This window comes from Bubalus kerabau, chromosome 12, assembly GCF_029407905.1.
Source record: "Bubalus kerabau isolate K-KA32 ecotype Philippines breed swamp buffalo chromosome 12, PCC_UOA_SB_1v2, whole genome shotgun sequence".
Taxonomy (NCBI): Eukaryota; Metazoa; Chordata; class Mammalia; order Artiodactyla; family Bovidae; genus Bubalus; species Bubalus kerabau.
In genome coordinates, this window is record NC_073635.1 from 54,359,699 (window position 1) to 54,376,095 (window position 16,397).

The 16,397-nt window shown below is 38.9% G+C and overlaps 1 long non-coding RNA gene and 1 other non-coding gene across 2 annotated transcripts in view; both read left to right on the forward strand.

Moving 5' to 3' along the window:
* Positions 1 to 16,397, forward strand: part of LOC129624148 (uncharacterized) — a 109,394-nt gene that overhangs the window by 35,531 nt on the left and 57,466 nt on the right. The window lies entirely within an intron of this gene.
* Positions 5,468 to 5,574, forward strand: LOC129624846 (U6 spliceosomal RNA). The gene has a single exon (XR_008701182.1). It is a non-coding gene; the product is annotated as a U6 spliceosomal RNA (small nuclear RNA).

Below are 16,397 nucleotides of genomic sequence, written 5' to 3' on the forward strand. Positions count from 1 at the left end.
TCATGTCTTTCTAACTACAAAGCCTGTTTTATTCTTCTATGCCTACTTGATTCATTGACCATTATTGTGGGCCTTTTTTTTTGTTTGTTTTTTAATTTTTGGCTATGTCCAGAGGCATGTGGGATCTTAGTTCTCCAACCAGCGCTGGAACCTGCGCCCCCTGCATTGAGCCCAGAGTATTAACCACTGGACTACTAGGGAAGTCCCTCCAAATGTAGAAGTGATATGAAACATAAAACACAAATATCATCTAGGTTTGGGGCCCCGAAAAGCAAAGTAATGAAAAGAGACCGCATTGGCCTGCTGCATACAATAGCCCATGAAGTGAGTTTATTAAAGAATAAACACATTTCACAGTCATCGTTTTGCGCAATTGAAAATATGTGAGGGAGGTTATCTTTACACAACATTAAGCCTTTGATGTTCCTGTTCACTGTGCCATTTTGACTTTCTGATACAACATTTATTGTAGAGTCTGTCTCCCTTTGAGGGTTTTCTTTCAGATCAAAAAAGATAAGATGGAGTAGCATGGATGATTTTGGTGTGTGCATGGCTCCTTCTCTGAGGCAGAAATGTTTGCTTTTCTACAGTAAGGTCACTGAGAGACTAGCTCTGCACGTAGAATTTCAAATATAGCCTTTGTACTCCATTTCTCTTGGTTAATTTACATATTGTTGCTGTATCACCTGTTAGTGTTGCAGAGAACAGATATTCAAGTACAGTAGGAAGTTTATGGTTGCCCGATGACAGGAGCTATTTATAGTAGACAGAAAACTAGATCAAAGAAGGCTTGCTTCCAAAATTCTTGTCCCCTTTCTCATTTAAACCAATTTTGAAAATATCAAGAGAAGGTCTTTCCTTTGCATCATCTTTCATGATAATATCGTTTGTTTCTTTCCTTTCCTTTCCACTTTTTTAAAGCTTATTTTGTAATATCTTGCCACACTTGATTGTTAAATTGCTTATTTGATCACCCATGTCCCCTTAGATCATAAGCTCTCTCTGTCTTGTTCAAAACTGCATGCTCAGCACAGAGTAAAGCACTGTACACTCATGAACTATTTGTTGAATAAGTACATGTTTATTTATTTATTTAATTTTTAAAAATTATTTTTAATTGGAGGATAATTGCTTTACAATGTTGTGTTGATTTCTGCTGCACATCAACGTCTATCAGTTGAAAGTTAAAAGTGTTAGTTGCTCAATTGTGTGCAACTCTTTTGCCACTGCATGGAGGATAGCCCACTAGTCTCTGCTGTCCATAGAATTCTCCAGGCAAGAATACTGGAGTGGGTTGCTGTTTCCTTCTCCAGGGGATCTTCCTGACCCAGGGATTGAACCTGAGTCTCCTGCATTGCAGGCAGATTCTTTTCCACTGTGTTAATTGAGTGATTGGCTTTTTTTTTTTTAAACTGGATCACTAATACTTTCCCCTCAGTATTCAACCAGATCATTTTGAATAGTGGTATTTTTTTCTTGCAATACAACAATTTGATACATAAGTACATTTTGTGAAGAATATATAAACAGACTAAGATAAGCTAAGAAATTGGACAGGAAAGGTGTTCTCACGAATGCAAACAGTTATCAGCACCCTTTTTCCCCTCTGGTTTCAGAGAAATTGACTTTTCTACTTGGATTACCCTCTGCAGCTGCTTGCCCATGGGGACTCTGGAAGCATCCAAAATTGTTCAGTCGCTACATTTGCTGAGAAGTGGTTGCTTATGGAAGACTGAGGGGCAGTGCTGACTCGGCTGCAGTGCAGCTAGAATTTATATAGATTTTAGCATTGTAATCTAGATACTACTCACAACTTCAGAAAGACACAAGTTTAGAGAAGGGGCCAACCAATATAAAGGATAAACCTACTACTTTTTTTTAAATTAGAAAAATACAGGTCCTACTGAAGATAATGTAGATTCTTAGAAATCCATCTTTATCAGTTTTTATCTAACTTTCCTTTCACGTATTTCCACCTTTATTTCAAGTCCCTTTCTCTCCTTTTTTTTTCTGATAGAAAAGGAAAAAAAAATAATGGAGAAAACATAGAAAAATTTACTTTTAAAACTTTTTATCTGAAATAATACGAAGTATGTATCTACTTATAGTAAAAGATTGACATAGATGAGTTAGTCTAAGATGCTTGTGTGCTCAGTTGCTCAATAGTGTTGGACTCTTTGCAACCCTGTGGACAGTAGCCAATTCCTCTGTCCATAGGATTTCCCAGTCAAGAGTACTGGAGTGGGTTGCCATTTCCTCTTCCAGTACCCTAAGATAAGTCAGGTGTATTCCTTAATAGGAATATTATAATATAAGCCCATTTAATTCAATTTGACAAATATTTGTTGGGTTTCTTTATGGGTAATGAAATGTGTTCCATATAAATATACTAAGCATTTAAGTAAAACTAAAAATGAGACCAATTGTTCAAACCATATGTAGGAAAAATGAACACAAAAAAATGTAGACAATGTTTTTTAAAAATTCTAGGTAGAAAACTGAGAGCTTTTTATGGGATCTTCCTTTATTTTCACTTAAATAATTCTCGCATTTAGTGCCTGTAATTCTATTTTTCTTCCAAAGTTTGCCAGCGGAATACATGAGCTGCAAACCCTGTGGACCTGAGATACTTGGAAAGTACCTAGAATGTTAAAATTTCACATAGTTTGGATATTCCATTTACTTAGGCAAATGATTTTTCTTGTGTTGCCAATTTCCACTGATGATTCAGAAAAATTTGAAAAAGAAATCTTCAGAGTTTTTTTTTTTAGTCAACTTACAAAACAAAAACACTTTTTCCCAGTGTATTAGAATAGTAGCTTCCTTACAGTTTCTTGGAAAGTTAAGTGATCAGAAGAAAAGTGATAGGAAATACTTACTTTTGTTCACTTTAAGGGCAAAAACAAAACAAGAATAACAAACATTCACTATTCTGAGAAAGTAAAAGGATGCTACCATTCTTGATATTAACAAGAACAGCTTGTTAATACCATGTGGCATTCATAATCTCCAGTTATTTGATATATTTGAGAGATAAAGAGCCAAAGACTGAAAAGTTGGAAAGTAGTAATTTTGTACACATGCATATAACCATCATGAAGTTTGGGGAACACACGGTTAGTCAGACTCATTGGTTGAGCTTTAAGACCGTCTCATTGCTGGGTTCGCCAGAATCTGATCAAACAGAAATAGTCTTGTGAGTACATGTTTAGCCCAAGCTAGGTAGAATGTCTAGGAACATAGGGGGCATAGAATGAATGTGTTCATACAGTAATGCCTGTATGGCTGAACTGAGAACAAGTTTGGTTAGACGAGAATGGCTATAATAAAAAAATGAAAGAACAATGCTTGCTTAATCTAAGTTAAAGGGTAGAGGGAGCTGCTACTTATATATTGTGATTTGAAGTCCGCTGGATTTTTGTTCAGGGCTGTTAGTTGGAACTTCTTTCAGATTACACTACTGAAACAGCTTAAGGCATTGGAATACAGAACTGGTAAGTTTTAATGTTGTGTCTGGGATCTGAATTAGAGGGTGCCATTGGACAAGGCGGAGAAGGCAATGGCACCCCACTCCAGTACTCTTGCCTGGAAAATCCCATGGACCGAGGAGCCTGGTGGGCTGCAGTCCATGGGGTCGCTGGGAGTCGGATATGACTGAGCGACTTCACTTTCCCTTTTCACTTTCATGCGTTGGAGAAGGAAATGGCACCCCACTCCAGTGTTCCTGCCTGGAGAATCCCAGGGATGGGGGAGCCTGATGGGCTGCTGTCTATGGGGTCGCACAGAGTCGGACATGACTGAAGCGACTTAGCAGCAGCAGCAGCAGCAGCATTGGACAAGGCCGCCTGAACAAAGTATTTCTGTGCCAAAGACAATTGGCAGCATATAAGCGTAGGGGCCTATCAGATGGACTTCCAAACCAACAGGGGGCGCTGCAAGAGATTCTGGGGACAATAGGGGGAACTGCTTTATTTTAATAGTTCTAACTGGAACAAGAAATTTTAATTCTGCATTGTAGACTCTGCAAATGCTTTAGAACTCGTACTGGTTTCAACACATATATGATACCCTCTTTTGACAAAACAGCAACATTTTAGTATGTCTAAAATTTTCCTTTAAATAATTGGTTGCCAGACAAATATCATGTGATGGCAGTTATATGTGGACTCTAAAAACATAATACAAATGAACTTATTTACAAAACAGAAATAGACTCATTGACATGAAAAACAAATTTGAGATTATCAAAGAGGAAAGGGAGTAGAGGATAAACTAGGAATTTGAAATTGCAGATACATACTGCTGCTGCTAAGTCGCTTCAGTCGTGTCCGACTCTGTGCAACCCCATAGACGGCAGCCCACCAGGCTCTCCCATCCCTGGGATTCTCCAGGCAAAAACACTGGAGTGGGGTGCCATTTCCTTCTCCAATGCATGAAAGTGAAAAGTGAAAGTGAAGTCGCTTAGTCGTATCAGACTCCTAGCGACCCCATGGACTGCAGCCTACCAGGCTCCTCTGTCCATGGGATTTTCCAGGCAACAGTACTGGAGAGGGGTGCCATTGCCTTCTCCATAGATACACACTACTATGTATAAAACAGATAAATAACAAGGACCTACTGTTTAGCACAGGGAACTGTATTAAATATCTTGTAATAAACAATAATGGGAAGGAATCTGAAATACATATATGTATGTGTGTGTATATGTATATATACACATATACATACAGGCTGCTGCTGCTGCTGCTAAGTCACTTCAGTTGTGTCCGACTCTTAGCAACCCCATAGACTGCAGCCCACCAAGCTCCTCTGTCCATGGGATTTTCCAGGCAAGAGTATTGGAGTGAGTTGCCATTGCCTTCTCCAATATACATACATATATACATATATATAACTGAATCACCTTGTTGTATATCTGAAACATTGCAAGTCAATAATACTTTAAAAAAATTTGCTTGCTATTTGCAATAACATGAATGGACCTTATGGGCCTTATGCTAAGTGAAATAAGTCAGAGAAAGACAAATACTATCTGTATAATGTCTTATATGTGAAATGTGGAGTCTAAATACATAAATACATAATAAAATTGCAAATATATATTTTATATAAATATATTATTATATTCCACATGTAAAAACTGTATGTATATAAAACCACGCTCACAGACACAGACAACAGATTGGTGTTTGCCTGAGGTGGGGGATAGTAGGTGGGAGATATGGGTGAATTACTTTTAGTTTTGTTTTTAGCTTAAATACATTACATTTATTTTAAAAATAAAACATGTCATGGCTTCATATTTTACCATCGGCTAAAACCAATTTATTCTTTTTAAATAGCATCTTGAAAATATATCCAGATGGTTTTAGCAAATGTATATTGACCTTTATAAAATTGTTTTGGTACAGAGATTGATTTCTTTTTTTAATCACATATTTTTTCTCCACTTTAAGACCTGCTGATTGTGCTCACTTTGGCAGCACATGTACTAAAATTGGAATGATACAGAGAAGATTAGCATGGCCCCTGTGCAAAGATGACATGCAAATCCATGAACCATTCCATATTAAAAAAAAAAATTCCTGCTGGCTTTAGAGTTCTGAGCAGGACTGGTCCTGTGAGGCTCCTGTCTGCCAGCTCTGTTCCTAACCATCTTGTCTTGAACAGGCGACTTTTGGAACATGTAAACAAATGATGAAGTACAAACAGATTTCTCTGTCTCTCTTTTCTTTTTCAATCTCTCTTTCTCTCTCACCTTAGCTCCTAAATAATAGATCTAATGCTGGGTATAAGTAGTTACACAAGAAATATTCATTTCTTAATCTTTTCTAGTAAATCATTTCTAATGTAGAAGTAGTGTATTTCCTTCCCACTAAACTAGTCTACTCCAGTACTCTTGCCTGGAAAATCCCATGGACAGAGGAGCCTGGAGAGCTGCAGTCCATGGGGTTGCAAAGAGTCAGACACAACTGAGTGACTTCACTTTCCCTTTTCCCTTTCGTGCATTGGAGAAGGAAATGGCAACCCACTCCAGTGTTCTTGCCTGGAAAATCCCATGGACAGGGGAGCCTGGTAGGCTGCAGTCCGTGGGGTTGCGAAGAGTTGGACACAACTGAGCGACTTCACTCTCGCTTTTCACTTTCATGCATTGGAGAAGGAAATGGCAACCCACTCCAGTGTTCTTGCCTGGAAAATCCCAGGGACGGCAGAGCCTGGTAGGCTGCTGTCTATGGGGTCGCCCAGAGTTGGACACAACTGAAGCGACTTAGCAGAAGCAAACTAGTCCTATCCCTGGAAACTCATTCTGTCATTTACATGCTAAACAATCATTGATGGAACATCTACAGTGCAGTAAGCATTGTTCTAGAGCTAGGGGGTACAGACATGAACAAGCCTCTGTACTTACGGAACTCATAGTCAATGAGAGATATGGACAGGAAATTGGGAATCCTAATTCAGTATAGTAAATATATGCCTATGCCTGCACAGGGTGCTTTATGAACACAGGAAAGAGCCCTGTAACTTAGTGGAAGGAGGGAAGGGATTAGAAAAGAAGGAGGTCATGATTCAGCTGAATTTTTAAAGGATGAGGGAGATTTAGTTATGGTGGGGAAAACTGGACAAGGTGTTTTAGATCAATAGAAGAATGTCAGCAAATGAATAGTGGCAATGGGGGAGGGTCACTTTTAAGGCTGAAGCATTGGCAGAGCATGGGGATTGGGGAAGATCAGAAAGAAGCCATCAGCTTGGCTTTTCATGTCAAATGTTCATTGCAGCGCTACTTACAACAGAAAGGACATTGAAGCAACTCAGATGGCCATCAACAGATGAATGGATAAGGAAGTTGTGGTACATATACACAATGGAATATTACTCAGCTATAGAAAGGAACACATCTGAGTTAGTTCTAAGGAGGTGGATGAACCTGGAGCCTATTACACAGTGAAGTAAGTCAGAAAGAGAGAGACAAATACCATATATTAATACATACATATGGAATCTAGAAACATGGTACCGATGATCCTATGTGTAGGGTGGCAAAGGAGACACAGACATAAAGAACAGACTTTTGGACTCAGTGGAAGGAGAGGGTGGGATGACTTGAGAGACTAGCACTGAAACATATGCATGACCATATGTAAAACAGACAGCCAGTGGGAGATTGATGTATGAAGCAGGGCACCCAAAGTCAGTGCTTCTGTTTCAACCTGGAGGGATAGGGTGGGGAGGGAGGTGGGAAAAGGGTTCAGGATGGATGGAACACATATATACCTATGGCCAATTCATCTGGATGTATTGGCAAAACCCATCACAGTGTTGTATTTATCCTCTAATTTAAATAAATAAAAGGATGCATTAAACATTGGTTGATTTTTTTGAATGGAAAAAAAAAGAGTGAAGACTTTAATCTAAAAGCTGAAGGGACTTTAACCCAAACTATTGGACACTGAAGCATTTAAAAGTGAGTGAGTGGAGAGAGGTACTTGCATTTTGGAAAGTCACTCTAGTAAGGTGGAGGAGTGTGTTTGGGCTGGGGTGAGAGGAAGCTCTTCCTTTGAGAAGACTGGTCAGGAGATGTGTAGTAACTCAGCTGAGATAGGAACAGTTTTTGAGCCCAGCATTAACCATGCATTGTCAGTTATATTAGATGTAAGAGACAGATGTAAGAGTTACACAGGAGAAAGATTCTTTCATGCTTGGAAGCTGATGATACCGTGAGGAGAGAATCTGAGAGATGCTAAAGTCAAGCATCATTTCTAGGTTTCTGATTTGGGTAAACAGTGGTGATCTTTACTAATATTAGCATATGGAAGAAGAGGATTTGGGGGTACAGTGATGAATATGTTGAATTTGAATGTCTGTGGAGTAAAACTGGAGATATCTAGGAGGCAATGTATGTGGAGCTCAGAAGAGTCATGTGAGATGGATAAAGATGGGAACCTCCTTGGAGAGGAGCTTATGCACAGCCCTGAGTGTGGTTGAGACACTCAGAAAGAGTAGAGGAAACTCAAGGTTAGTAACAACATGGATATGGACATTATGTTACCTGTTAGGTGATAATGTCCTGGTGGCTTCCCTGGTGGCTCAGATAGTAAAGAATCTGTCTGCGCTGTGGGAGACCTGGGTTCGATCCCTGGGTTGGTAAGATCCCCTGGAGGAGGGCATGGCAACCCACTCCAATATTCTTCCCTGGAGAATCCCATGGACAGAGGAGCCTGGCGGGCTACAATCCACTGGGTCGCAAAGAGTCGGATACAACTGAGCGACTAAGCATAGCATAACGTATGTGATGACTGACTAGGAATGGAGCCCTGGTAGCTAGTGTGAATATTTTAGTCCCTGAGAATAATGAAGAAATTTCGAACTGATATTTAAATTAACTCTCTTCTTGTTTACCATGCCTATGTTCCTTTACTCTGCTTTGTGTTATTCTTTGCAACGTTGTGACCAGCTGATCTGTACTTTCCTGGTTATATTATTATATTAATATGCCTATGGTTATATTATATATAACATATTTAATATATAATATATACATTTAATATATAATTATATATTTAATATATAGCATATGCTTATATATATTTAATATATATATATGGTTATATTATCCAGTACACATATTACTGGATTAACTAGGTAGTTTCCCTTCACTCTAACCAACACTTACTTTGAAAATTTACTTTTTTTTATTATTATTTTTCTCATTTTATTTCCATCATCGGATGTGTATTTTCTCTCTACCACTAATTAAAATGTGAGCCTTTCACTTGTAGGCTTGCATGACTTAGGTTGCTTCAGTCATGTCCAACTCTGTGCGACCCCATGGACTGCAGCCTGCCAGGCTCCTCTGTCTGTGGGATTCTCCAGGCAAGAATACTGGAGTGGGCTGTCATGCCCTCCTCCAGGGGATCTTTCTGACCTGGGGATCCAACTAGCATACCTTATCTATCTGTGTTAGCAGGCAGGTGCTTTAACTAGCACCACCTGGGAAGCCCTTCACTTGTACCCAGCCCCACAAATTGAATATATGGATACAAAGGGGCATGAGCTTCCCCTTCAAGACCACCTTCACAAGGGCAACATATGTCTGCTTTATTTCTTAGATGAAAATGATCCCCATGTGAGCCTCCATTAGGAAGACAAGGGCTTTGATGAATTTTCCTAGTTGTAATGGTGTGTATGCACAGTCCTCTGTAAACTTGCCTTGTTTTCTCTTTGGATCAAAGGTGGTCACCTCAGGGCTGAGCAGCTGAGTGCACAGAGCTTCAGGGAGCATCAAGACGATAGTGTATGTTCAGGCTCACCCCTCTGGTTTTTGGCCCTCCAGATTATGCTGGGTGGCTCTCTTCCATCCTTGGCTACATTACCACTTCTTAATGTTGTCCTTTTATTCTAAAAGGACTCCAAGTCAACTCAGCATAATTGGAAGAGCATCTACTGTGTATAAGACACTGTGCTAAGTGCCAGAGATAATATCCAGAAAGAGTTGCTGTCTCTGTTTTAGAGGGGGTTATAATTTCATGAAAGATAGATATTTGCATAAATGATGAAAGAGCATTTTAAGTCTTTTCTTTCTTTGCCTTTTTCATGAAGTGAAGTGAAGTCGCTCAGTTGTGTCCAACTCTTTGAGACTCCATGGACTGAAACCTACCAGTCTCCTCCATCTGTCCACGGGATTTTTCAGGCAAGAGTACTGGAGTGGGTTGCCATTTCCTCCAGGGAGATCTTCCCGACCCAGGGATAAAACCCAGGTCTCCCTCATTGTAGGCAGAACTTTTACCATCTGAGCCACCAGGGAAGTCCTTACTAAGGACCAATTCAATTTCACCTATGGGAGAGAACTAGTTCATTTCACAGTTTTGTTGGGTGCGGTGGTGGTGGGTGAGGGGAGAGGGAAACCTTTCCTGGTAACCCTTTCTAAAATAGCAGCCTCCCAGTCATGTATGGATGTGAGAGTTGGACTGTGAAGAAAGCTGAGTGCCGAAGAATTGATGCTTTTGAACTGTGGTGTTGGAGAATACTCGGGAGAGTCCCTTGGACTGCAAGGAGATCCAACCAGTCCATCCTAAAGGAGATCAGCCCTGGGTGTTCTTTGGAAGGAATGATGCTGAAGCTGAAACTCCAGTACTTTGGCCACCTAATGTGAAGAGTTGACTCATTGGAAAAGACTTTGATGCTGGGAAAGATTGAGGGCAGGAAAAGAAGGGGATGACAGAGGATGAGACAGCTGGATGGAATCACTGACTCAATGGACGTGAATTTGAGTGAACCCCGGAGTTGGTGATAGACAGGGAGGCCTGGTGTGCTGCAATTCATGGAGTCATAAAGTGACTGAACTGAACTGAACTGAACTCAGACACACTCTGTCTCCTTTCCCTGCTAAAGGTCTTTTTTTTGTGTTTATCATTATTTAACATGGTATGTGTGTGTAGCTGCTCAGTCCTATCTGACTCTGTGTGACCACATGGACTGTAGCCCACCAGGCTCCCCTGTCCAGGGAATTTCCCAGGCAAGAATACTGGAGTGGGTTGCCATTTCCTCCTCCAGGGGATCTTTCCAACCCTGGGACTGAATGTGTCTTCCTTGTCTCCTGCATTGGTAGGTGGATTGCATTCTTTACCACTGAGCCACCTGGGAAGTCCATTAACACTGTCTATATTTTACTTGTTTTTCTTATGTGTTATCTGTCTTCTATGCCATGAAGACAGGGATTTTCGCTAGCTTTATTCATTGCTGAATCCCTAGTGCCTTGGCAAATATTTGTTGAATGACTGAATGAATAATTAAGTGCATGCACTTATTCTTTCAACAAATACCTACTGTGTGCCATGCACTTGGAAGGAAATGATAAATGAAACTTCCATGATCCTGCCCTCATGTAGTTTACATTTGGTGAGAGGATTGACATTAATTAAATAGTCACATAAATATGCAATTATAAAACTAATCCATATATCCTACCCTCATGTGATTAAGAAATACTAACATCAAATTTTACACTATAAATCCTCAATTTTTTAAATATTTTCTAAATATTTCTAAATAAATCTGCAAAGTAGATTTAACATAAACATATCGGTAAAGAGAGTAAAATGGAACATTTCCTGGCAAATAGACATGTTTAAGAGTTAATATAACACTATACTGCCCTCTTCCAGTCCATCTAGTATTTGGAAAATTAATTTGACAAAGGAAATTAATATCTTATACATATAATGACATTTTTTTACCTGTTTAGAATATTTATCCAGTGGGATACCACTCAGATGAAAGTGCTTTAAATGTGTATGACTGCAGTTATATTCTGGATTAATTCATTTTCAGAAGAGCCTCTTATTTCAACAAATGAAGTTTGGAAACTTTTAGTGCTATAGCCAAGATATCAGATTTTTCAACTCTAGTTGTGGAATATTCTTAACCTATTGAGTTTTATTGACTGTTAAAATACAACCCAATCTGAAATTGGGTTTCAAAATATGCATGTTTTGCCTGAAATCTTTTGAAGTTTTAGCTTGTTATTTTAAAGGTTAATAGCACTTCTTTGACTTGAGATAGAAGTCTTAAGAGCAGATATAATAACACTGGTTTTTGTGGATTATTTAAGAAGGATGTCAATCAGAAACTGTTCAAGTTCCTCTTAAGTTAACTTATTAAGACATATAAATTATATTTGTTTGAAATTTCATCCATGATTAACCTCAACACTGTAATGATACTCTTGTAGTTCAGTTCCTGTAAGAAGCAGTCTTCTGCGAAATAGTTGGTAAATAAAGTTATCCTATTTATTGACAGTCATAACTAAAGTATCACTGTCTGCTGCCCCTCCTCCCCGCAAATTTTAGGATCACAGAATTAACATAGCACATTAAAAAAAAAATCCAAAAACCTACCAGCTGCAGTCTTTTAAAGTCTGGTATCATTTTGCTAGCACAATGCCTGCCTACGTGAGCAAAAACATGGGAACTGCAGCCCAACGCAGTTGACAAGATTTTTTATTTTCATGATTACTTCTCTGCTTTTTTTTTTTTTTTTATTTTGCCTGCAGGCAAAGGTTGGCATACATGTCAAGAGAATGTTCTCCAGCTGGGGCCTGCAGTACAGAGAATTGTATATACCAGGGGGCTCCTGGGACTCTAGGCAGATTATTATGGTAATATTGGAGGCTGTTGTCCTCTCTTCCCACAGCTGGGCCGCCTCTCTCATTGTAAGTATTGAAGCAATATGTTTTGCAAATTATACGTTGGGAACAACAGGGACCCAGTAAAGTGAGGAAAAAGAGAAACATTGCAAAATGTTGCCTTTAATATTATATTTTTTCTTGTTCATCAAGCAAAATAAATGAAAGCTTTAATTTTTTTTAATTAAATGAGGATTGTATATGGAAAAAACAGAGCTCTGAGAGGAGAAACTTAATATTGATTTTATTGAGTAGGAGTTTTAAGAAAATATTGTTGCAGAGAAATTAGACAGTAGCCTGATTCAAGAGAAACATGGTAAGATGACATAATAGCCTTTATTATGGATTTCAGAAATCCTTTTGAGTCCAATGAAGCTGGGCTAGCAAAAACGGCACAGAAAATATCATTTTAATTAGTGCTAATGTGATCTCGTCATGGTCCAGCTGTTTCACGCAGGAGGAAAATGCGTGTTACTTTATTAGTAATGCATCTTAGAAAAAAATGTCACTTCTGATTTTAAGCATTTGTTATTAAAGTACATTTTAATACAATAGTAGAGCAACATGATTGATTTGGCAAAATGAGGCATTAGTGAAATTCAGGCAAAAGGGCTTAAAAGCCTTCTTAATTGAGGAAGAAATGTTTTCCTTCTGTCTGGCCTTCCTTTCTGGAAACATTAATAACAAAACAAGAGTCATTTCTCTATGGCGGATTTTGAAGACATACCATGTAAGAGAGAGTTAAAATGTCAATAATTCACAAATGAGCACTTTTTCCCTTCTGGAGCACAAAGTTACCCCTCAATTTAAAGTTGTAGGCTAATTTTAACAAATGCTCTGCTGATCCAGTTTTCAATAATGAATTTAAATTTATTCATCAGCAAACATTTTCACATCTCTTTCGATAGAGAATGCTCAACTTATTCTTTTGGGTCCAGCTTTCATTATTCCAGCAAGTCTTAACCCAACTCCTTCATCCAGACATCAAATTCTGCATCCTTTGAAATGAGAAAAATCCCCTGATTTAAAAACTTAGGAGTATGGCTCAGATCTTTCTCTTAAACTCTTATTTGGTTGAGCACGACTGAGCCTTCTCACAGAAGACAATAATATTAAGCACAGTATTTTTATTTGTAATATGTCTTCTATTTCTTTGCCATAGACCTGTGAAACAGCTCTCTATGTGAAATCTCGTGCCACACTAATATATTTATCCAACCTCTTTATTTGATATCATGCCAATATATTCTAGTTTGCTATTGATAGGGGTGTCCGGATATAATTTACTACACTCAGCTAGAAATTCATTTAGGAGGAATTGAGTAAATCAAAGGCTGGTAGGAAGTGATGATCAACATAAATGCCAGCCTCTATGATCTTTACTGAATTACAGCTATCATTTGGAAGTGGTAGTTGAGGGAGGGAAAAGCCAGCAATTCTCTATTGTTTTTTACTGCTGTTTCTCGTTTTTCTAATCACTGTCTCAGGGTTTAGTAAAAAAAGAACACAAATAGTAAACTTGATTGATACTACCAGGGAACTTATTTGTTTGTGGCAACCCTTCACTGCTTCATGCAGGAGACTGCAGTTTTACCATCCTTTTATTCTTCTTGTCATATGGACTTAAGCATATTGATTACTTTGAAAGTCACAGATACCGAACCAGAAGTAACTTTTGATTTTATAAAATAGGCTCTTTTTTCAGTGACTTTTTTCTTGGTAGACGAGAGCCTTTGTAGGAAAAACAATTTTATATTAAGTCTGTTTAAGGGTTAAGCAACCAATTCTTTTGAATGGCAGCCCGACACATGTATACACACACATGTTTTTTTTCTACACATAATATCCTCCTGTCGTGAATGGTGGTAACAAGGCTCTCTTGTGTTCTTGCTGGAGAGAGAACGTGGGCACCATAAAACCCTGAAAAAGGAACAGAGGTGTGTTTCTCCACTTTTTTGGTTGTGACAATTTTTATACTGTATGCTTCATTCACAGTGAGTGGGTGAAATGTTATTTCACATCAGATATATTCTCATTTTTACTTTGAAGTTTTGGTTATATGGAAGCATGATTTTGGGGGTGATATTTTTTTGTGTATTGAAAATACAGGTGTCTGTCTGCTTGCCAGAATGACTAGCCTTTACCTGTTGGGAGCCAAGCTGAAGAAAATATTAAAAACCCAACAATTGCTGTTTGGTCACTCAGTCATGTCCGACTCTGAGACCCCATGGACTGCAGCATGTCAGGCTTCCCTGTCCTTCACTATCTCCCAGAGTTTGCTCAAACTCACGTCCACTGAGTCGGTGATGCCATCCAACCATCTCACCCTCTGTCATCCCCTTCTTCTCTTGCCCTCAATCTTTCCCAGCATCAGGATTTTTCCAGTGAGTCAGCTCTTTGCATCAGGTGGCCAAAGCATTGGAGCTTCAGCTTCAGTATCAGTCCTCATGAATATTGGTTGATTTCTTTTAGTATTGACTGGTTGATCTCTTTGTAGTCCAAGGGACTCTCAAGAGAATTCTTCAGTACCACAGCTTGAAAGCAATAATGGATGCAGGAATATTTTTCTCTCTTTCAAACAATACCTAGAGGAATGTATGGAGAAGATTGGGTTCCAGACTCAGGTTTGGATTTCTACCATATAAAAGACAAGATTCTTATAATGTCAAGCCAATGTACAGAGTGGCTAGCAATGGAGGCACGTCATGATGCAGCAATGGAGGGTGTCACGGTGGCTCTCAGTCCTAACAATTGAGTAGGTAGCTTTCAGGAATAGTTGTGGTACCACTGAAGATTTTCATGATATTCAGTGTGTTCAATTCTCATCAATTAATCTTTTTTGAATGTCTACCATGTGCAAAGGTGTGGGCTAGGCATTGTGGGGGATTCATAAGAAAGTGGACATAGAGTTCGACTTTAAAAGAGCTTTTGTTTGCTAGAGAGACAAAGATAAAGGGTAAGATCAAAATGGCCAGATTCTGAACGACAGACCTTAAGGGCTTCAGGACAGAGTGATCACCATGGATTATTGCAGAATATCAACACAGTCCAACTCTTTTGCAACCCCATGGACTGTAACCCACCAGACTCCTCTATCCATGGGATTTTCCAGCCAAGAATACTGGAGTGAGTTGCCATTTCCTCCTCCAGAGGATCTTCCCAATCCAGGGATCCAACCTGAGTCTCCTATGTTTCTTGCATTGGCAGGTGGATTCTTTACCACTGAGCCACCTGGGAAGCCCCTGAGTATGCACACATGCATGAAAAATGCCCAGGTTCTGAATGACACAGACCTCAAGGGCTGTACGACACTAGAGTGGTCACCAAGGATTAGAATATCAACATGGATTTCAGATGGCAGGCTGGATAGGAATATCAACTTCCAGGAGAGAGTAAAGGAAGAGAGTCAAAGGACTGAATTGAGGATGTGATGGAATAAAGTGGAGAGTGTTTCAGTATCAAATGAAGAGTCTATTCACTCTGTCATTTAGGGGAAAGCTTAGCGATGCATTTCAGTGGGGACATTCTACCAGAACATTAGTCTGTAGGAGTATTGACATAGGTATACGTGGGTTGCAGGCTGACTTCCCAGGTCTGAAAATTAACATCTCACTTGTATTGACTCCATTTAAATTATAAATTATTTCAAAGTCTTGGTACAATTCCTATCTGTGGTCAAATTCTTCTGGAAGTATTGCTCATACACCTGGCTTCATACAGGTAGATTCAATTAGTAGAACTTGACATTTTCTCCATCATTTATTAAATATCAAATCTTTTGATCAAAGTAAAATTTTTTTCCTAATGAACACTAGTGGCTTCTACATAGATATATCCTTTCACAATCCAGGGAAAACTGGAGAATGCTAAAGCAATCCAGAAAAAAACATGAAAGGCAATGCCAACAAAATTCTGCTGATATTTCTCACAAGAGGTATATTTACATATTTTTAAAGACTTGCTAACATAATTAAGGTCTGAAAATTTCTTTCAGGTGACTGGTTCCTTGGCATTGCTTTTCTACTTTTTTGATATCTTTAATGAGTAAAAACTTCCCTTTTGTTTAAGCTTCCTTCACAGTTAACTTTTCTCCTATATCCATTTTTTTTCCAAAGCACACTCAAGGGGAAAAAATGATGATAATCTGGGTAGCTTCAGTATGTAGGTAATTCAGTGTGTAGGACTGAGAGAGTCTCAAGTATACTGGACTCAT